Source organism: Thermobia domestica, chromosome 10 (genome assembly GCF_964235325.1).
Source record: "Thermobia domestica chromosome 10, izTheDome1.hap1.1, whole genome shotgun sequence".
NCBI classification, from domain to species: Eukaryota; Metazoa; Arthropoda; class Insecta; order Zygentoma; family Lepismatidae; genus Thermobia; species Thermobia domestica.
In genome coordinates, this window is record NC_137463.1 from 204,594,295 (window position 1) to 204,619,240 (window position 24,946).

Genomic DNA, 24,946 nt, shown 5'->3' on the forward strand with positions numbered 1-24,946 from the left:
ATTATTTCGAGTGGAGTGCCAAAAATAAACTGCATAGAAATTAGTTACGGTACATGCTTCACCTAAGATGGTGCAGACATAAGTCGGAATATGTTGGTCAAAATGTAGTAGATGAAATTGTCGTTATTGATCACATTAAATATCAATAGCAGCATTCAGCATGATAGTATAGAAAAACACTTAACATAAAAATCATCATGAACTGTAAAGATTATTAGTAAAAAGTTGAAATATTCCTCAAGTTTAAAACTCTTGAAGCTGTATGCTTGCCTTTTTCTCAAACGGAGTTTCATTTCACTTTCAGCACTACTTTACTTGTTTTGGGGATATTTATTTAGATGGCGATGACTCATAAAACATGCCAAAGACCAATATATTACTCCTAAATGTTCATTTATAAGCAATGGAGTATGTGTAACAAATCTACGTATCAACTATAAATTTTACCGATCTATTAACACATTACCAGTAACGTAGGTGAAGTCTGGAAATGGGTAGGCTGAAATTAAGCCCGTAGCTAGGAGGTGGCTTGGAGAGAGCCAGTCCTTTTGCGATCACTGTCACTTGCGTGAAACCTTGTTGCATGTATATATGAATGTAGAATGAACTGAAGGTATTACCCATTTCTCCACTCTTCCAGTTAACCATACGCTTCTATGGTACCAGTTAGACTGGAAATGACCTACTACTTGCTTTCCATCTTTTTACACAAGCAACAGAGATTGAGTGGGTTGCTTATTATTTGTTTCAACTTTTTCCTCTATTGTGAGATGGGTGAAATGTCTCGTTCTTAATGAGATCGTCCAGTAAGTTTCACGATAATACCTTAGTAGATCTACTTAAGTCACCTCATTAATGCACCTACATACCCTCATATCATACAAAACTGACAAACTACACTGTCAAAGAAACAAGTAAAACGGATATAGACCCATATTTCAGTATAAATTCTCCAAATCATATACACAAACATAACCACTTCACCCACAACAACACATATAATCGTACTAATACAAAACACTAATGCTCCAGCACACAATCAATTGTGCTCTTATATGCTTTTACAGAAATAGCTATTCTTTACATGGCACTATTTAAAAAAAAAAAATAAAAATAAACTATGTCGCACCTGGACACTCATTCCATATCGATCCTCACCAAGCTTGCTGGTCGCAACCCAAAAACTGCAAGCAATTATAACTACCAGGTTATCATAAAATAAGTATCGCTGTTCAGAGAACTCTGGAAACGTAACCACTTGACAGAATGCAACCAAACCTGGTGGGAGTACATTTGGGAACATGCAGAAGCGACTGGTGTAGAAAATAAAATTAGTTCAAATTTTCGCCACCTGAGGTAAATGTAGCGCTGTACAACATCAAGTAAGTGCAACGTGGAAGAAAAACGACACTAGTGATCCTAATGACAAGAAAGAATGCAATTACTTCTCCTGTGGGTCTCGTGGCATTGATTATCAATGCAATTAATACCCCGTGGTCAGTGGCGGATTTACGAGGAAGGTGCCTTTTGAGCTGCAGCGTCCGTTTAAAATTATTGGATATCTTACAAAAACGAAGTTAAATGTTAGTCTTTCCTGCGCTCATAAAATGCAAGCTCCCTCCAAAATTCCAGGAAAAGATTAGTGTCAAATCTCGCCTCCAGAGGCTATTGTGTTTCTGTTGAGTGTTAAGTACGGTGAGTGTGGTATGGAAGACAAATGATAATTTTGATATTCAGTGAGAAAAAGGCCGTAATTATGCCCCCCGTGTGACATGTGGCATTGATTTGTACTCCTATGACTAACCCCGTAGTGTAGTGATGATGTGGTGTAATGTTATAAGCGATGGTGATGATGTAGAGTTCTGCCCAAAGGCATGTCTTTGACGTGAAAGTCCCTCGGCAAGGAAATGCATGATGACTACTACCGTATGAAATTATGATGACATTCTAAGGACGTGGCCTACAGGTTAACATGGGATCCGATTCACGTGTGTGTTCACAGGAAATCGAACCGGGACCCCTTGAACAAACGGCAAATAGTGTGGGAAGAAAAAAGAAGCAAACATCGGATCACCATCAATTCACTTCTGGCACATAGTGGCTCTCAAATCCGTATCAGTGAAAGACTTACAGGAGTGAGTAAGCACCTGAAGAGGTAATTACATCCTTTTTTTATTTAACATCACCAGTGTCGTTTTTCTTCCACGCTGCACTTACATGGCGTTGTACAGCGCCTTAATTACCTCTGGTGGTGAGAACTGGAACTAATTTTGTTTTCTACACCAATCGCTTCTACATGTTCCCAAATATGCACCTACCAAGTTTGGTTGCATTCTGTGGAGTGGTTACGTCTCCAGAGATCTCTGAACAGCGATACTTATTTTATGATAACCTGGTACTATGTCAATTACCGCAGACTAAAATTAAAATTTTGCTTTGCGATAACGCAAACCAGTATGGAATAAAATACTATTCATGACATAGTTTTATTCTTGATTTTTCGTTAGATTATTTACCGAATGCGAGCTGCTAAATTTTTCATAGTCTTTCTGTTTACTATTTCCTTACAAAACTACCTCTGTCGCTTTTGTCTTCCCGAACACTCCAAAGACTAGCCTTCGTCATCTTCGTCAGCATTCGCCCACTTTCGTTACAACGTGCTGAATTTGTTATTGCATAATTAGTTGTCGTCTGCTGAGGGTGGCGGGAAAGTGATTGTCACCTCCCCATACACCTAATTTCATGAGAGAAGCGGAACGCTAGCGGCCATACCCTTCAATGCATTCTTGCAAAAGCTTCACTTCAACTCTCTTGATATTTAAACAGCGCATCATAAAATAAATCAATTTTAATGAAATTTATTGTACCAACGTCCAAGAGCATCATTTGAGGCTGAATTGGATAAACTTAGCGGAAAGTGAGTTTGCCAAGCACTTCGGTCGTGACACAAAGCTACATTGTCATAGTTAGACTCAAAATAAAAAAAAGAAGTACCATTAATTCATCTGGAAAAATTGTCTTTAGGTAAAATAAACCTTTTTCTACCATATCAGGTAGGAGGACAGCTAATGCGTCTAGAATTACATAAAATTGTTTGATATCTTCTCTTTCCTTATATATATATATAAAGTAATATATAGTATAAGAGGTTCCAGCTTCTCTTCCCGCTGAAATTGTGGCGCCGCCACTTAAGGAAGTTGGGTACTACGAACTACTAAAAGCAAGAATGAATCATATCGTTCAGAGCGCGTGAGTCTGATAGAATTAGCCAATCATACACTTAGCTACTGCCAGTAGCAGACGATGGAGTTAGTTACAACTCTAGCCGGTAATGTTGCAGAGTTACTTTTGTTGCATTGTGGAAACGATTTGAATTTCCATTAGGAATATAGGGAGTGGTTCACAGGGTAATCAGTGCTTATATATACTCGCTAGGTCTAATTGTAGGATTTTTTCCAGGAAGATTGCGTCAAGTGGAAAATGCACCCCCTTGGATTAACACTATCATGAAACACAACTCTCACTGCCTGACGAAAAGCAAGTACAAAGTCAACAACTATTTCTTTTGGATTAAAAAAAAGCACCTCTAGATTCGTTCAATAGAGATTATAACATTTCTTCATACACATGTCTACTCTTCGCAGAGAGAAATGCATAACTACGCGTAATCAAATGTATAAAATTAATCGCGTTAGTAGTTTAGCGTTTAGCAAGGGCTTTTGTTCTACCTTTAGAGTGGGCTTATGTCTGTAGGCTTTTTGTCGGTAGGTTTTTGTCCTGTGAACTTTTGTCCTACTCTCCAGACATTGTATGCGCATTCCAGTGCCTCGCATGTTCTTTAATATTATTTTCCAAGTCTCAGTGGTCTAAGTAAATAGTTCGATTGTGCTTTCGGCGCTCTGCCCTTATGTAGTACTTTCTTCCGTTCGCTTTCTTGTTTCTCAACCTTCCCATTGAAATATGAAACAAATTGTCTCGTCAAACTATAAATCAAAAATTGATCATACAAATTTTAGGTAATTAGGGACGATTGTATAAAAATGATACTGCGTGTGTTTAGTATGCACTTGCTTTAATATTTTTCAACTGCGTAGAAAAGTTTATGTATTAAATGCTTCATGAAGGATAAATACTGGTGATACGAATTGAGGGAAAATTGAAAACTATGAAAACTTTTGGAATTTTGTAAAAGTACAGAAATCACACTTTTACCCAGATCATTCTAATTTTTCTGCTGTTGCAATCAACAAAATGTACGGTACGATCCTCATCTGAGACCAAGTATAAGGGAAGAAATACCCTCAAAAGGTGTGTGTTTGTGTAAAAACTAAAATAGTAAATCAGTCAATGCATATTATGAATACAGGAATAGTTTACAGGTAGGCTCTTGATTCAGAAAGAAAGAGTAATATTTAGAAAATTTATTTATGAAAGTGAATGACATATAAGTCATCTTTCAATATAGATACAGCGCAAAAACCTGCGATACATTATTACGCAATTTTAATGCAACTTATCACAGATTTGTATGTGTTTTATGCACTTGCCTTCCTTTATGCTTATACCTACCGTCATTTCGCACCTTCTCCCTATGGACATACCCCGTACTGATGCGTGAATGCGCTAACTGCGCACGCTCCGAACCAAAATAGATAAACATCTTGCTTGTAGTAACTACATAGTATAGCTTTGTGCATTTTTCTCACAAGTAATCCTTCTAATGGTACATTAGTTTCCATGTACCACTTTTATGGCATATAAATTTGTACGCATATTATTTACAACATATGCGTTTGCAAGCATATTATGACCATATTATTATGATACATTATATGTATCATATAATCAATTAAGTTCGTCACATTATAGGATCTAATCGGGTGTATCACAAGGTTCAAATCTTGGACCATTACTTTTTTGTTTATCAATGATTTACCCCGAGTTATAAAATGCTCCAAATTTTTGTTGTATTCAGACGACATGAAACTTTATAAAGAAATAAAGAACAATGATGATGTAATCAAGTTACAAATGGATTTAGATAGCTGCTACAGATGGAGTATTGATAATAAATTACTTTTTTAATGTAAATAAATGTTCGATAATAATGTTCTCGAGAAAGGTAACCCACCTTTATTCCAATTATTCGACGAATAATGTAATAATACAAAGAGTTAAACATGTAAATGATGACTAATGAGGCACATAAATCTTTAGGTTTTTTAATTAGAAATAAAACTTAACTTTCTTACATAAGAGCCTGTACGATCTTGTTTAATAGTTTAGTATGTAGCAAGTTGCAATATGCGTCAATAGTATGGACTCCTTACTATAAGCAACACCAAAGGAACATTGAAAGAATACAAAATAAGTTTTTAAGATACTTGCATTTTAAAATGTAAAGGTGGAATTAATATGACATGAGAGTCTGTTACAGTATATTATTGGTCATATTCATCATTAATTGCACGGCGGGAAATATCTCAATTGATTTTCTTATGTAAATTGGTGAATGCTTTTATAGATAATCATGAATGCATAAGTATGTTAAATTTTAATACCGCCAAAACCAGAAAAGTAAACACACTGCTGAACACGACTGCACTTATTTAATATAAAAATACATTTACACGTGGCGTTTCGATCTTCTAGCCAAGATCCTCATCAGACGTACATTCTCATCACATTTTATTTGCAAGACATATGACTATCATTGTGCGCCAAAACCAACTTAAGGACTAGGACATGTTATTTTATAATATGAAATCTAGAACTTTTATGGATATGAATTCTCCCTTTAAATTTATCGGAATTAAAATAATGTTTCTAAGGAAAGTCCAGAGACCGATCTTTCTGTGTCATATCCTTTATATCTGAAATTATTGAAACAAACATTTGATAAGAAATGTGTTAGAAAGTGATAAGAAATGAATATTGTATATATTGTATGATCTTCTTCTATTATATTCTCTGTATTTGAAATTGTTGATACAAACAAGAAATGCTACAACAATACTATTTCTACTAGGGTTGGACAAAACCGGTTTTTATAAAAACCGAAAACCGGTTTCTATAAAAAACCGAAACCCGAAAAGACCGACATTTCGGTTCCCTCCAAAGCCGGTTCGGTTTTTCACCGAAACCGGTTTCGGTTTTCTCTAAAACCGGTTCGGTTTTCACCGAAACCAGTTTCGGTGAAAACTTTTCGAAAACACATAAGACTATTTCTGTGGAAATGGATTTAGTTTCCGGAGAACAACGAAACACCATTCTGGTCAGAAATAGAACAAATTTAAAAAAAAAAAACGGAATCGGTTTTGAAGAAAACCTAAACCGGATCAGGTGAAAAACCCAACCGATTTTAGAGAAAACCGATAACCGGTTTCGGAGAAAACCGAACCGGTTTCGGTGAAAAACCGAGACCGGTTTTTTGAAAATTTTCAGAAACCGGCTTAGGCTTTTCTAAAAACCGAAAACCGAAAAACCGGTTTTTGTGCCCACCACTAATTTCTACATTTGTTTTAAATATACGGTGAGATTTATTTTGATTTTAAAGAATTAAGTAGGAATCTGAACATGATTATTATGGAGAGGTAAAGACATTAATAGTCTTACGATTTTTTCTTTCTTTCTTAAGAGTTCCTTTGAAATAGAAGTAAACGTGGACAGAGAAAGATCTTTCCCGTTCGCTGAAACAGTACCAAAACAATTCCATAACCACAGACACACAAAATCAATGAACGAAAGAAGACTTACTGGATTGGTCGAACTTTTTTTTACTTTTTAAAGCAAAAAATAAAATGAAAAAAAGAAAGCTAAAAAGGTGCTTACTTCTACGGGTAACCGCTAATGGTCGGATGTCGAATCCAGCTGATGTGAAAGCTAACCTAAGTGTTAAGCCTGGTAACGGGACAAAATGGGGTCGCTGTTGGTTTTTCGACATGTTTGTCACTGCAAAGAGGAAAGTGCATTTGATGGTCTTCGAAAGAACTAGAAAAGTTGGGTGCGGCTCTTAGGATTCTGGTGGCGTCGCCACAAAATCTTCTCTTTACTCTAACTTCTTCTTCTTCAACAGCAGGGTTGCCACACTAACAAAAAGAGTTACTACTTACAGACAACGATGATAACCCATAGAACAAGTCTAGTTTTTACTTTGTTCAACTTAATGTTCATCAAATATACGAAGAAATTCCTTTTATTTTGAAATATTAAGACTTTGAGTGCTGGCCTCTGAGTTGATGTTCACAGGAAAAAAGCTCGCCTCTAAGTCAAGAGCTTTGTAAAACTGTTGGCCTCTTTTGCTATATTAAGAAAAAAATAAATAAAATCTCACTATCTGAAAACGCAAAATGTATGTATTATGCGTCACGGAAATTTGATTTTTCCTCTTTAATTTTGTATATTTCTATATTTTACATCCAATAATAAGGCAATATTAGACGTGCATTACACATTGAATAAAGTTCACAAAAAGTAATAAGTTTACGAAACGTATAATACACTTAAAGGAAGCAAGTTATTTGACCTGCTATATTTATTTCCCCGCAGCTTCTGCACTGCAATACAGTGTATCACTTTATGATGTGAAATATTGTCTTGAATGAAAAACTTGAAACCAAGTTATGTTTTGAAAAATGCAACGTTTTTTGGTGGAATTTTGTCCAAATATGTGTTTTGATGAGGTCAGCTCAAATTGCAGATTCTGAGTCTCCTCGCTGGATTCTCTCCTTGGTATACATCCAGTGTCTGATAAATATTTTTTTTTTTGAATTCAAAAAGGAATAGTCTGTTCCTGGTAGTTTTGTTGAACAATATACAAGAGTTCACCAGAATAATTAGAATCATGTGAAATCTCTCTCCACCAAACAGATCATCGTCATTTCCAAATTGTAAGATATCATCAGACAAATTGTTTCTTGACATTTTGCCTTAAATCAACATCATCCCATCCAGGTGCGCACGCAGAAAGTTTTGTTTGCAGTGGTCCAAATTTCAGAAGTGTCCAATATTACAAGCCACTACGTCTATCGTATTGACCGGGTATATAATTCTGCACCCGAAGAGACGATAAGTAATTGTATAATACTTATACCTATATTTCAGAAAAAAAAGATATAAATAGATTGTTTATAACAGAAAAGTAGCTACAGATGAAGCGTAAGATTAAATGTTCATGCTACATCAATCATTTCCCTACTAAACAAGTATAGCTTTATTAAGAAAGTGCACAAATGCATATTGAGTATGAAAGCTTTTTGGAGGAGCCTGGACCTGGTGGACTAGCTACCACCCCTGGTTCCGTGGATGAGCCCCTGTGCATGCCGCTTTCAAACAAAGACGTCAAAAGAATAACAAGGAACATATTCTGCATCATCTAGTCACAAAATAACGATCTATGGAATCCATTCAATATTGTTAACCCTGTATTAATTATTATATGTGATCCGCAGTCTTCAGACATTCGGCCATTCCTTATATATATTCGGCCATGACACTGAAAATGTTAGAACACTTTGTAAATGTTGGTCTTATACAACCAGAAATAAAGAAGTTAAGGATTATTTATTAAACTAAGCATGTGCATAGCTAAGTAAAAGTATGTGAAGCCTTCTAGAACGGCTAAATCTTGTCGTCCATCTGTTTCTTGATAGATACCAATTACAAAACGATCAGAGATGACAAGAAATGGTGTTCTGACATGGATTCAACTTCGAAAGAATATGTTCCATCTCCATTCTGATTCCTCTATTTCAACCGGAAGAGGTAGAAATGTATCATTTTTGGTTTCAATTTTATTTGAAATACAGCAGAAACGGAAAAGAATAGCGAAAATTTAGTTTTGTTATGAATTCAACATCTTAAGACGATACTCATTCTTTAGCCTCACCATTCTACTGTTAGAAGTGGTTGAAATTTGCTACAACTTCCGATATCAATTTTTGATCATCATAGAGCAAAAGTGGTAAAAAAAATAGCGAGAAAAATTGATGCTAATGTAGTGTCCCAAAAAAAGGTTCCATCATCGCTCTAATCCTTCTGTTGTAATGGAAGTGGCAAGAACCTACTATTTCCTTTGTTTGTCGCTAAAGGGAAAGAATGGTAAGAAGTAGTGAGAAATTGTTTCTTCCAATGAGAGATGCTAACTACTCCTTTAACCCTCTACTGACACTGAAAGTGTAGCAATTTACAACTTCCGGTTTCAATATTCATCCTAGAGTAAAAGCAAAAATAATAGACAACAATAAACGGGTTATTTAATGTGAATTTAGTGTACCAAGAATAGGTACAATCTCGGCTTTAATATCTCTATCTGTATCTTTATCCCATTAACTCAATGATGCCAAATAAACAACCCATCATTGCCACCTTTGATTGGCTACTCTCGTTTGCACCATGAATATTGGCTCAAAATATTGCGATCTTCCTGGGTGGAGCGGGCAGAGTGGGCGTGGCGAAACTTTGACGTATAGTTTCACGATTTTGTTGTATAGGCAGATCCTCTTTTTTATAATATCCGTGGGTGGAATGAAATAAAAGCAAGATTGCCAATGTTCAGTTAGTCATGAATTCACTACTAGCGTATGTGCAAAATCAGCAACTACTCCATTTTTGTCTGTCATCACTACCTTATATCAACTCTACCTTTGCTGTCTTCTACTTGCTCTGTGTGAGAGACTTCAGGAGAAACCATGTTATCTCTGACGTCACAGAGCAACCAATTAGAAATGTCTGCTATATTGAAATCAGAAGTTACAGAAATATGTCACTTTTAATGTTGGAATAAATTCACATAAATTATATTAGATACAGCATCCCAAAAGTAGGTTCCATCTCCCCATTATCCACCTATTGAAACAAGAACAGAGATATCTATCACATTTGGTTGCAATATTTGACCCCCAAAATCTATCATAATTTCGCAATGTGAAAGCAAAGTCATTTCAAATTTAACATTTTCTCTTTTTACAGGGCGGTAGCCAGCCCAAAAATGTAGGAGGGGCCGGTAGAAGTTAGGGGGCCCGACCCAACCATATTATAGTTCATTTGCAAGCCTACCATGAAAAGTTTAGAGGGGCAGTGAAAATTGAGGGGGGAGCTGCCAACCCTACCCCCCGTGGATACGGGCCTGCCTCTTTATATGGGTTTTTACATTATTTCTTTATTTTTGTATGAATTTTATTATAAGACTAAAGCACACTAAAGGGTACTACTGAACACATTTTAATGAAACCCAGAGTAATGATCTAGGAGAAACTATAGTTGATCTATCAATACCCTTAGACTCTATAAAACTGACCAATAACGTAAAAGATGAAATAGAGTGTATATAAAATCGACTAGTAACTAAATTCTTTAAATTTAATTCCTTTGATTGTTGGCTGGCTGATTTGGAGTTGAACGTCCTTTGCAATGCCTGTTAATAGAAAGCCTAGAGATTCTTTATAAATTCAGCAGGTGTATTGTTTGATTCTGAACTGGGCGCTAAATAAATATTCAGATTCAAAAGTTACATTTCAGTGCATGGGTGTATTATAGTTACTAAGATTATTACCATTTCGAGTATTTCTTGAATTAACAAATGTGACACAGAAAAGGAATAGAATCTGCGTTCCAATACAAACGTAAAGTACTCAACCTCTGTATATCTTACAAGTGTGACGGAATGCGTATGATTTGTTTGAATACAGGGTCTGTAATCAGAATGTAAGGTAAAAGTTCTTCCCCTACTCATGAATTGAGAGACATAACACAAGTTTTCGAAGTGCGGATGGTTCTTTAATTGGTAGGGCGCAATTGAACAGTATTAACTTTTCACAAGGATCTTATAGGCTCTCTGTAGTGATAATCAAACCAAACGGAATATAGACAATTCTTTCCTTGGAAGAGTGAAGACTAAAAATATAGGGGCCTTTTTTTAAAACAAAATTGCAGGTAAAACGTATACATTCTCAAAGGAAGAATTATATTAGGGATTTTGTTTATGTAAGCGACCAACCTGTAACTTTTATATTAACTCTGTATTTTATGTTTAAAAGAATAGAGTTATTATTAGCGTACAAGTTTACTTTGGCGAACCACTAGAAAGAACGCTTGAAAAATTATAATTCTTTCACTGATTTCCTTCTTATTGTCCCCTGAACAGTTCCCAATTGGCGACATGAAAATATCTCACTTGGTATAGATAAAATTGAAGGGGACCACCTGAAGTAGTTGTTGAAGAATTACAATTATTTTACGATTTGCATACAAATACGGCTTTCCGGATGAGTAGCATGAAAACTACAGTGCAAAAAACACAAACCAATCTGTGCTAGGTGGCCACTAAAGCAGAAATGCTATCTAACCGAGTGAGAGTAAGGTGAAGCTGGTGAGCCCGCGCACAACCGCGGGATTAGGTTCGAAGACAGCCGGAATGCCAGTGATGGGTATGCGCGCAAGCGAGCGTAGTGGAAAGAAATGGGTTTTGGCAATGATACAAGTTACAATAGCACTTGTCATGGTTTCATACTAATAACGCTGCACTTGTAAACATAAAAATACAGGTTCTGTACACTGTGCAGAAATATGCCACCGGTGAAAAATAGCATCTAATAGAGCAATATTTCATATGTACTCACTTATTCTATCCGTTGCGAATCACCTGTAAGGATTTTACACTAGTAACCCTATACTTGTAAAAGTAAAATACAGCTGTATTACTTTGTATTTAATTCTGTCGCATGCAGAAATCTATTCCTTATAAATATGGCTTTTACCTGAATTTATATTGAATTTTACCTGTAAACATTCCAAAATGTAGTGTGCCAAAACTACACATGCACCATTATTAGTATCAAATCACTACAATTTTCATTATTTGTGTTGCATTGCTGTACGGAGAATTTTGCAAAGACTGGCTGAGATTCTATGCCTTGTTTAAATGGATGTAAATTTCTTGCACCTTGAAATGCATGAAAGAGTATCTTGTGTGCGAGAGAACGAGACAGAGAGGAATGGAATGAAATAATGTAGAATAGGTAGTAAAATCAAAATGTCAGAATCCGATTTTCAATCCATTTTAAAGAAAAATTCTCGCATTCCCGGAAATAAAGAACTTCTTGTTTTACGCTAAATTTCCAGCAAACTGACAACACATGCTCAATTTCAAGTGGATCGAAACTCAAAATGCACTGTGAACTCAGGATGAGCACACAATAGTCAACTGAAGCGTTAATAATACGGTAGGGCTTTCCGACCTTTGAAATTGGATTTTACCTTGATGCGGTCACCTCCAGAAATTTGTACCTGTACAAATCGTTGTATCACATAAATGACGTAGAAATGTATGAAACATTTTTAAATTAAAAGTTTGATTTTTCCAAACTCTCCAGCCCTATAATTCCATATTTACAAAGAATATTAATAATATTATAACAGGATATAAGGTAAACGTTCCGGTCAAGACCAATTTCGGCCAATTTTCAGAAAGTCTACGACATACCATTGACGAAACACCAACGGTCAAAAATTAATTGCGGAACTTGTACCGACAAAATATTATTCAAATGGTTTAGTGTTTAGATTAGGTAGCTCTACTAGTAGTGGTGAAAAGGAAAAATAGCAACTTTGGACTATGTTTAGATTTTAATAAGACCATAAACATGATGAGAGCGAGTTTTAGCCACCAACTACTACGAATAGATGACTTTCTGAATTAAAAAAAAATGAAATCTTTGAGTTTATGTCAATTAGGCAAAGGGAGACGGGTGATTACAGCAAGTTGGTGATATGAAAATCGGTGAAATGATGATGTGGAATGAAATGGGAGTATTGCAAGAAAACTCAAGGACACGATATTGTCCACCACAAATTTACTTTGATTGAACCAGTGACTCCAAGTCACATCACAGATTTCGGTTCTTTTGATACAATTAATCGGTCTGCTCTAACTTTTTGTTAAAAATCATAAATATTTTGTAAGCTCAAATTTGAAACATCCTGGCACTGTATCAGGGGCTTAAATTGGAACCATTTTGACTTTGTGTTGCTTAGTGTAGTTTTAGTGGCCTAGTGGCTGCGCGCATGATTTGTACGAGAATGTAATCGGTTTCGGTTCCCGATAATGACTTGTGTCAATTTTAACCATGGGTAGTGATTCAGCTGTCTGTATTTTAACCAATATTTTTTCCTGATACGAAAGTCTCGGCGATAAAAAGGAACGGGAAATTTCAATAAACCAACGTGTTGAGAACTAGGTTTATCTTTTAAATAGAATATATATATATATATATATATATATATATATATATATAAACAGCTAAACCAAAACTATTGTTCTTATGATCTATTAAGGCATTTCCATCAATTCGCATTTAGTTGAGCTAATATGTCAACTGTCAATGCCACATGTATATTTGTGAAGTTATCTGTCTTTTAATTGAAAGATAACTCCAATTCTACACTTTCACTGAGGATCCAGCACAAGATCACGTACATCAAAGACATGAACGCTAAGATACTGGCTATTTTAGAACTTTGAAATTACCTAAATAGACTTTTTCTTATATTATAAAAAGTTATAAATTAACAAATTCTCCCATGTACATAGTTATCGTACACGAAGAGTGAAATCTTGAAAACTAAAAATCTTATTTCCTGTTAAGAGAAATAACTCTTTCAGATATGGAAACCCTGTTTCACCTTTTCCCTTTAACTCTTCCAAGAGGAGGACGTTGTCAATAGCAACGGCTGATAGAAAAGAAATTGTGTCATTTCTTCCCACTAAGGTTCGCGACAATTGAACTTTCACTTTCGCTACATAAAAGACTTGCTCATCTAACAGTGCATGTCTTCAATAATACAAAATAAATGGTCTGTTTTAGTCAAAAGAATTCTTTAACATTTATGAAATTTGTAATTATAATTATGATTATTAAAACTATTCTGTCAAATTAGTTGCCAGGAAATTGAGAGTTTAAGTCCACTTTAATCACTTTATTGACCTTTCTATCGGAAGAAATTACCTGCTTTAATACCGTTCACGAATTAGTTTTTTTCCTTCCCAACCCCTCCGCCTCATTTTGTTCTACGATAACGTTTATAATATTAGTCAGCATACAGTATCATTTCAAATACTCTTCTAGCGGGTTTCCTTTTCTCATTTATATTATCTGTAATATTAATTTTTCCCCTACTTCCTCATTTTCTTTCGCTCTACCATAGGTCACAAATTATACAAGGTGTTAACAAACTTCGCGTCATAAATTTAGGAGATCGTTCTCTATGTCAAATGAAATTGAAGTTCTCATAGATACGCTCGCAAACACTTCCAATCAAAGTTGTAAACCGCCAAAAAAACAAAACATCATGTTTTAAAATGTCCTGGTTTGAACATTGTGCTACATCTTGAAAAGATTCAAGGAATTACACAGGAACTAGTGTTCATTCTATCTAAATATCAATATTTCACAATTCTCTGGTAGCCATGCAACGACTACTCAACTAATACATGCAAGTATATTCTTGGAACCAGAAGTTTGTGAAACATTGGTATTCAGATAGAGTGAATCCTTTGAATCGTTTCCGAGAAGTCTCATAATGTTCATCCCAGAACTTTATAAAGCGAGGTGCTTCCTATTTTCGTGGCTTATAACACTAAAAGTAGGCGTTTTCCGATCCAAGATTAGTAGAGCATTCTTCTTTTATTTGGTATAAGGAATTACCTTATGAACGTGGTTCAGTAACACACTGCAGGTTTCAGAAGCTGACTTTTACAAAGTAAGGAATCGATTTGGAAAGATAACAACCATTAAAAACTCGCTAAATTCAAAGAATACTTCCCTATATAAAATAAGGACGAGGAAACAAACAAGATGACAACAGGGATTCAATCGCATTAAAGTGTCTTTTTTATATATATGGTATTCGTAATATTATTCTCAATCTATCCCTTCACACCATTTCTTTTAGTTTTATGTTCTATGATTATGCTCTGAGATTGGTAATAACGGTGATAATGAGATGGGTGGTAATAATGAAATAAAGAAAAGTGAGAAGAAATGGGAGAACCCTGAGAAAACACACACACAAACACATGGTGCTTGTCTACCACAATGTTAATGATTATTACTAGGCTTCGGATTTTTAGGTCCCAAAAAATTCAAATTAGGATTTTAAAAAGTGCATTTTAGGATTTTATAGGTTTTTAAAAACACGGTTTAGGATTTTTAGCGTTATATTACTGAAAACGGAATATTACTACACTTTAAACACTTTGTTAGCTATTTCATACCTAAATGGTAACCTTAATTTAGTAAGCTTTATGCTAACCAGTCCTCTGCGTAATAAAAATAATAAAACTTTTCTTATCTTGGACTTTTTTTGATAGTAGTTTTTTTTTGTCAGTTTTCTTATATTTGAAATTTTATACAACACCACAAATATCACTTCACTTTTCTAACGATACACTGAGGAAATACGAATGTTCAAATATTGTTTTTCCGGCACTTTTCATGTTTTCTATAGCGCAAAAAGGGGTCACTTCACTCTCTGTAATGGCACTGAACAACCAAATATTTGGCAAGATTTTCTGTTGTGAACTTTTTCCTGTCGTCTGACAAAATTCTCTTGAATGCAGAAAAACTGCGTTCCACATCACATGATGTAAGAGGCGCATATTTCATACTGGCTAATTCCTCGGGATTCCATAGCAAATTTTCTTGGACATTGTCTCCACGAAGAATTTGGCCCACTAGTTGTATCTGTGTGAAATCAGGACTGCGTTTCAAAACCGCCTCCAACTTGTCCGCAATTTTTGTTCCAACTTCCCCAGGTACTTTTTTCTCTTTCACTTCTTGAAGAATTTGAAGAGCTTCTGTTAGTGAAAGAGACTTCTTCTCCAATTCAGTGATGGCTTGAGGCAGATGAGAAAGTTGGCTTTAATGTAACTTACAAGTAGTTGTTGTACAGCAAATTGTGACTTCAGTGCTTTTTTTTGCAGACGTGATTGAAGCGGCTTCAATTTCGTCGAGCGAATCGATGACCTGAACAATGCTTTCAAAATTATCTGCATAGTACAGTGCTGCTGAGAGCCACGTTCCCCAACGGGACACAACGGGCTGTGGTGGCAGTGGTGTGTTTGGAAGCATATCCTTGAACGTAGCCACTCTGTTAGGAGCTTTCAAGAAAACCTTCTTTAGAGATGAAATTATGTCGTTGACGATTGATTACGTGTTTGAAAGTATTTTTCAAGTTAAAAATAACTATAAAGAATCATTTAGGACGTTATAGGTTCTAAAAACTAATTTAGGATTTTTTAGGTCCTAACCCCCCAATTAGGACATTTTAGGTCCTATAAAACTAATATAGTTCTACTTATAGCAACTTGAAATGTAAAGAAAACACGAATTTTTTGCATTCATTGTACAGGAATAAAATAGGTTCGAACCTAAGAATCCGGAGCCTAATTATTACAAATTGATGGAATAAGAGTGGGAGAAAATGGGAGATCTCCGAAAATACCCAAGGACATGATGTTCTCCACCGAAAACTCTCGTGTCATGGGATCGATTCCCCGCAGTAGAACTGAGTACTTTATAATTTTCTTTCATATTTTTATTTCAAAAATTATACATTTCATTTCTTGATTATATGTAATAAGTTGGAAATTGAAGAATTCCTTAAACCATTAGCGACAGGGACACGAACACAGAATTATTCAGAACAATTACAAACGCTCATGCTCTTCAGTAGGATTCAAACATATGATGGATTATGCTTTCCGATCTACAAACCGAGTCCTACTGACCATGGGCTATGATTATCGGTATTGAGACACTTTGTCCCAATTGCAGCTTGACATTTCTTTTAGCACCTAAACTATAACATATACGAATTTACAGTTAAACGATTCATTTTGTGCACGAGACAAGGAGAGACATGACGCTCATCCAGTTTGTAGGAGTCTCGTCTCGCCTCGAGTCTAGAAGAATAATTTCTCGTTTTATAAGTTTATGTACAAAATTTGTTCCTTGATTTTTTTAATTTCATCTAAAAGTGTTTGTTTGTAGCACATCCGCACTACGAGAAGGCCAGAAAGAATATGATATTGTATATACAACAACATTTAACCGTATGACCTTCGTATCTTGAAACGTTGATTTAAAAAATGCTCTTCATTGTGTTTGTACAATCACTTTTTCAATTTATGCCATTTATTCAATGAACCATGTAACATAACAACAGTGTTTGAGCTATAAGACGTTGATGAACTAATGTTGTCCCTGAGACTGAGGAAATATCTAATCTCGTCTCGATTTTTGTATCGATTTGATATGATTTTTTTTTAGTTTAGCGTCCATTTCAGCATCGAGATTATATAAAATCTGTACCTACAGCTTAACATAGAACCCAAATCACATGAGCTCCGCCGAGAATCGAACCTAGGTCTCTCATGCCACAGGCGTATGCTAACCGCTTAGGATTTTCGTATCGAAAATAAATTGTCATCTCGTTTCTGGTGTCATCTCGAATTTAAAAATGTACTTCTCGACTCGACTCGACTCTAGTTTTCGAGACCAAACGAGAAATTTCTCATCTCATGGGCAACATTATTAATGACAGATTCGAGTCCTATATGCTTCCACTGAGAATCGAACCTTGGTCTCGAATATAGAGAATAACGAAACACGTCATTTAGCAACGAGAAGTTATTTTACAAAAGAAAATATATTGTTATTGATAACGGGTTTGTTAATGTTTTCCAATGTATTAGTGATATCGAAAAAAAATTTGCTTCCCATCTCATTTCATCATGATGTTTAGAGGTTTCATACTAGTATTCGAGTTGGCAACATTTACGCATAAACGCTAGAGATAATATAATACTTTCGGAAATGACAGGAGAATGGCATAGCTCATACTTCTCTCGGAATGATTCGGCGAATATATCGACAAATCATTAACAAGAATCCAATATCGTCACCGCTTCGTAATATATAAATGTCCATCAAAAAACCAATGAACATTCTCCTATTATATATATATATATATATATATATATATATATATATATATATATATATATATATATATATATATATATATATATATATATATATATATATATATACATCATTTCAGGGGAAATCAGTTACGTGTAAAATATATAAAGGGAAAGGGAGAAGTGAAGTGTTTCCCTGAACCCATAAAATGGCAAATTGGTGGAAAACCTATTTGTTTTCTAATAGACAGTCTACAAAGTTTCCCTTTTTGAAAAAGATATACCAAGATTATTATATTTGTCTTTCTGAAAAGGAATCTTCGATGGTTTTAATATTGAACGACAGTGAAAACGCGTTACGGTTGTTCTTCATCCGGGAAATGTCATTTTTTTTAATGTTTTGTTTAATAACCATTGGCTTGCAATGAAATAAAGTTTCGAGTGATATATGGTTTTCTGATATTGATAGCACTAATCTCATGAACATGGGTGTTCATCAGGAGATGCAAGAATACAGTTCAATTCTCCTCCCCTTCCCGGCTATTATAAGTGCACACTAATCTGAGCGGAGAATATTGTTTTCAGTTGGTCCATTCCTGACTGCGAAGCAGCTGTTTACGCTTCCCTTTCAATGTTGAAAGTTAGTTGTCGGGTTTGGTTTTGAATGACTTATACGATCATAGGAACCGACTTTTTACTTTTAAATGGATACTCACGTTTCAGTACTTACCTATTCCTTTCTTAAAAATGAGATATAATAGAGAAGTGGTTCCCAAACTGAAGGCCTCCCTCTGAAACACAGGGGTAAAAGTGAATCTCAAAAGGTATGGGGACGAAAACATCATCCCATCCCTTCGTTCCTATCTTTGCCCAGTGTATTTTTTAGGAAGTGGAGGGATGCGATAGATATTTTTGGAAGTGGAGGACTACGTTTCCCCGCGTTACTCCTCACTGTTACCCCTGTCTGAAAGATGTGAAATTTTTTGGAAGTGGAGGGCGATTTTCCCCCGCGTTACTCCTCACTGTTACCCCTGTCTGAAAGATGTGAAATTTTTTGGAAGTGGAGGGCGATTTTCCCCCGCGTTACTCCTCACTGTTACCCCTGTCTGAAAGATGTGAAAGAGCATCAAGGGAATACGAGCTCCTTAAATAAAATAAAATGTGGAGTTATTTTTAAACTATAAATGCATCAGATGTTTATTTTACCACGATTACCTAAACTTTGGTGTTGGAAAAAGTTAAACGTTGAGTTGAAAAACTAAAACTAAACATTGAGATTTTGTTCTTCCATTTCAAATGTGTTTACCAATATTGATCAAAAGAGTTGAGTTGATTTTAGTTTAGCGTCCCGTTCAGCAGCGAGGCTATATGAGACGTGGACTTACTGATTAACGTGGAATCCGAACCACATGAGCTCCCGCCGGGAATCGAACCCGGGTCTCCCACGCCAAAGGCGCGTACACTAACCGCTTAGCCACAGAGGAGCTCATTGACCAAAAGAAACAGAAAAGTATAATAATAACAATTACTGTTCTGTAAACCAGTTTAGACATCTAACATCTAAAACATTTTAAAATAACTTAAGTGAAAACTGAAAATGACTAAACTATTTTGTATTTTATATCAACTCAATTTATATCAACGGTTTTCTAAGTATTTTTTTAAAAAAGAAGAAAACACAAAATAAGGGCATCAAGCTCTATGCTTTATAATGAAATAATTTTACAAAATTAAACTCGCTTGTGAATAGGTTATACACTAATTCTTTTTCACGGCATGAAAGTGTAATTTAGAAATTAATTCCAACGCATAAATCCAATCGGTAATATCCATGACGTAGTCGGCGTCTATGTTTATTATCACAAAGTTTAACCATGCAACAATTTACCGCAAAAAGGCATTTCTATTATTAAATTTACTTCATTACAGACCTGCACCCAAGAGTAGGAGCATAGAGGCCTGGCCACCTATATATTTTCTATGCCCTACATGTGTCATTACGTGCCATATTAATACAAAAGCACAACTTACATTTTTATGATGTTCTTCATTTTAAATTCATTTTAATCCTTTTAAGAAAACACGAGATGAAGAAATATAGAAAACAGCTAAGGGTTGCAGTAGCTCAGTAGAAGAGTGCTCACCTCCAAGGCGTGAGGTTCCCGGTTTGATCCCAGTGGACTTTGTAATGTACATACACCGCGTATGTGGGTTTTCTCGGGCTATCCTATTATCTCCCACTTTCTAATTTCACCGTCAGAACAGTCTGCCTTAGCTTCGGTGCATAATTGTGGGACGTTAAACTAGAACTTTCATTTAGGAATGATAGTACAGATAGGGAGAAAAAATATTTTCAACAAAATGTTTACATAAATTTCTTGACAATTCCTGAATGACATCATAGATATTATTTAACGAGGTAATTGAATGATGGCAATCGTAGTTAAGTAGGATGGCGCGAAACATAAGAATTTACAAAAGACCGGTCAGAATGGATACAAAGGAAGTGCAAGGGACTTTCTCTTTGCTATATGGTTAACGTACACGCCTTAGGCGTGGGATACCTGGTTCAATTACCGGTGGGATCTCATGTGGTAGTGATAGCATGTTATGCTGTATGTTCACGTCTCGTCAGCGCCGTAACTTAGATTTTTCTGAGGGGGTCAAGCATTAATACGCGTATTTTGGCCCCCTAGAAAAGGATGTTTTCTTAATCTTTAGGCCCCCTCTTTCCATCTTTCTATTACTCTTTATGGGCCTCCGGAGCCTGTGGGCCCTCTCGCACGGCAAGGTCTGCGGGGCCGTTAGTTACGCCTCTGGGCCTGTTCCATACATGACAAATTAATTAAGGGATCAATATTGACAAATCTCAAAGTCATACGAATAAGTATTTCTAGGATCCCTAATAGTAGACACGACTCATTTTTGTTTTATTTACCTTTTGTGTGCTATTTTGTTTATGTAATGTAGTGAACCCTTTTGATGCTTCATGGAGTAACAAAATTTTGTTTTAAAATAGGCCCCCTCAAACAGCGGGGAGCTTCCCTGAGGAGGGACAGTTGCCCCCTGTCCCCCACAAGTTACGGCCCTGCGTCTCGTATAGCCTTGGTACAGAACGGAACGCTAAACTCAAAATCAATCAACTAAAACAAGTGCCAAAATCTGCGAGTTCCAACTGAAGTTGGGACATCTTTTATGCGTCCGAGTAGACGTCTAGGAATAAGTAAGAGAAAATAAGATTGGCAACTAATTGAAAGTAACAGGAAAAATATGTTTTTCTTAAAGCAGTGTTGGTTTATTTTTATTTTTAATTTGCCTGAGAATAGGAAAAGAGGTACAATGAAAAATCGTATTGATTTTTAAATTTGATCCATGACATTGTCAAACACAGGCTCATAAAGTTGCAAAATTTTGGAAGAAATTTGTTACTTTACCAAGGAATAATGCAATTAAACTGTAGTTGTATAGATTCAGTGTTTCCTCGGCAACGGCTTTAGATTTCGAAACTCCCGCTCACTCGACTTCACCCTCATGAAGTGAGCGTGAGGTTGTGACCTCAAGTTCCACTTCATAATGTAAGGATGAAGTCGAGTGACCATGATGTCCAAAAGATGTCAGTTTGACGTCGAGTGAGTTTGAGACCGAATTGATGTCGTGAGCTTGTATTTGAGTGAGGTTAGTGGGACATGTCAAAATTAATTATCTATTAGTGACCAAGCTTACTGTGTCGGTAAGCAAACGAAACGAAAACGAGTAACAATTTCGACCACAAGTATGCATCATACGACACAATTATATGCAAGTCTTTATGTATTTTATTTTTATTTATTATTATTTTTTTTTTACATTTTTAGACTGTAATTGTACATTTTAGGGATAAAAAGTGATGAGAAATTAAATTAGACCTAGTTTCTCAAATTAAATATTAAGTCCATTTTTACATAGATAAACGAGTTTCTTTAATGTACTTAAAGAACTAACAAAAGTGCACCCAACTGCATATTTTAACAAGTCCGAGTCCGGACAGATAGGCTACATTAAACCGTTATTATATTTCACGTAAATTGATTTTAGTTTGTACTTGATCATTTTATATGCACAATGTTTTTAGTTAAAGATCCCACAATTGTGCTCCGAGCCTGCGGGTTACGAGAAAGATGATAATTAATTAAATGGTGTAATGAATAAAGTGGGTGGAAATGGAGGAAACCTATATATATATATATACTACTTGTCTACCATAAAGTCCATTTCGTACTACCTGGAATCGAACTTGGGACCAAACATATGAGAGGTGAAAGCTCCACCACTCAACCATCACGGCGGGGCAGCGGTGCTCAGTGGTAGAGAGTTCACTTCTGGTGCTTGGGGTCCCGGGTTCGATCCCAGCCCTCGCCAAGTGAACTTGGTGGTGGACAAACACCGTGTGCGTGGGTTTTCTCGGGATTCTCCCGTTTCCTCCCACTTTCTTCATTCCACCATTTCATTCATTACTTATCATCACCGTCTCCTTTAGCCTAACCGGCATAACCGTGGGACGTAAATCTCAAACATTTCATTTTTTCAACCACCACGGCCTCAATGATTAATGCACAGGACTGCGTCTCTTTGTCTGTGTCACAAGTATGGAAAAATGAAATGAAATCTTTCGGTTTAACGTCCCACGATTATGTCCTTTAGGCTAAGGAAGAAGATGATTAAGGCAACTGAATCTTATGGGTACACATAACAGCATTTTACAAAGTTATATCATGTGTCCTTCCGGATAATATAGTTATTGCAACGCAGTAACTGTAACAGAAATGATAATACAGTTAAGACAAATGATTGGATTTTTTAACCCTTTTGGGACTTCCAATTTTTTAGGTAAGTTTTAAGAGTTTCACCCAAACAGCTACTGCTTCCTTACTACAGGGTGTCCAATATACAATGCAACCCGGAGTTTGGGATAGTAGAACTTTTGAACCGGAAGAGGTATACAAACAATGGTTATACCAAAATGAAACCTTGTTCATGAATATATTTTTAAACTAGGAAACAACGATCGAAGTATACTAGGAACCACACAATGTCGCCAGATGTAACCGAAGGTGAAATAAATTTTTTTACAAGTCACGTAAATTGTCTCATACCTCATACGTATAGATGTTCTGTCGTTAATTTTCAGTTTGTATAGTTGGAGTTGCTTGGAAACTATGGAATGGAAAATTTTTTTTTTTTTCATTTCCACCGATAACTAATCGGATGAGGCCTCTGTAAGGGTTACTAGGGAAAACGTTGTTTTCATAAATTAACATTCTGAATTAGCAACAGTGCTGATGTTTCAGTGCATCAAAAGGTGTGTTAAGAATCTGTCTATATTATGTAATTCCTAAAAACAATGAGAAAGAAACTGAAATTATCATGATAAAAGTTTTACTTATATGCACCCGGCAACACTGCTATTCAGTGAATCAAAACGGGGGCACATCCAGAATCTATCGTAGAACTGACAATTCAGTTCGTGATGAATAGCAGTTCCAGCAACGCACTCAGCATTGAGGCATAGTATATCCTGGAAATTGTGGTACCCTTTGACTGAAAAGCAACTAGTAATACTCCATGCTGATTCCAAATAAAAGTGATCATCACTTCGGTCGCTCAGAGTTGAACACAGACCTCCTTTGGTGGTAGTTTTGAGATATTCAAGCGATGTATTCGATTGATATTTATTTATTTATTTATGCAAGCGAATGGCTGAAATAAGGGTTCGGACCTCCAACTCCGGGGTCACATCGGTCTTGTAGATGGCTCCAGGATTTGGGAAGGAACTTGTGGGTGGTACCAGTTCTAGAAGGTACCAACTTGTTGTTCGCCTGGTGGGAGTGAAGAAAACCAAGGAAAATCTAGTTTAAACGAGTGACAGCGTGCCGACGTACTACTACCGAAGGAAGTCCGTGTTCAACTCTGAGTGACCAAAGTGATCACATTTATTGGGGATCAGCATGGGGTATTATTACTTGCTTTCCAGGTAAAGAGTACCACAAATGCCAGAGTATGCTATGCCTCACTGCTGCGTGCATTGCGGGATTCTGTGAGATCCCAGAGGGTTACATGCTGACAAAAGGTGTTCGCCTCTTGGAAAGCAATGCATCCGTTCATGCTCGAATACTGGTCTGACTGATGCAGGATACTGGGCATGAAATCCGTCATAGTTCGCGTTTTCTCTTGACCACATACTATCTTCATTCCACCTCTTCCCAACCATGCAGTCATTTCCTAGCGGCAAGTACTTCTGCAATGTTACCACGCTGCTTTCTGAGGTGCAGTAATGGATTTTGGACCACTACACACTACACGTTCGGACCTACAACTCAACTACGGTCCTGAGCTACAAGCTGTACATTACCACCTGACCTACATAGATATGCAGGATTACACATGTAAAATTTCCATCGCTCTACAGTATGTGGAAGTGGGTCAGGGTAAAACTCTCTCGTTAACCAGCAAATTTCAAAGACATCACACATGTTCAAATTACTCAGAAACTATTGACTAGCGACACCTGGTTCATATACATGAAAATGTTCCAAAGTGGTTGTAGAATATCCCCTTGCAAGGAATGCATCGAATCACCAGTCATCCGATATATATATATATATCTGAAAAATCACCCCCTCGGAACATATGCGGCCCTCGGGCTCGAGCCCGAGTCATGTAGAGATCTAATAAATTAGAAATACCCAAAGGTGCACGCAATCCGTATGCAAAATTTCTCTGATATCCTGAAAACTAAGGACAGGATTTTTTTTTAATTTGCCTTAAGAAAGAAAATGTCACAACCCTACAAACCACTTGGCGCCGCCAAGTTGACCATCTGGTTTCAAAATCCATCTAGGGTGTTCTTTGGTCCATTCTTGACTCGGCCAATAAGAAATCCTGGATACAGTACATGTTATATGAGCTTAATAAGCGTTTAAACACAAC

General features: G+C 36.2%; 1 protein-coding gene across 3 annotated transcripts in view; it reads right to left on the reverse strand.

Annotated features, from left to right (window-relative positions):
* Positions 1–24,946, reverse strand: part of LOC145662942 (tolloid-like protein 1) — a 964,318-nt gene that overhangs the window by 767,443 nt on the left and 171,929 nt on the right. The gene's annotated exons all lie outside the window — the stretch shown is intronic.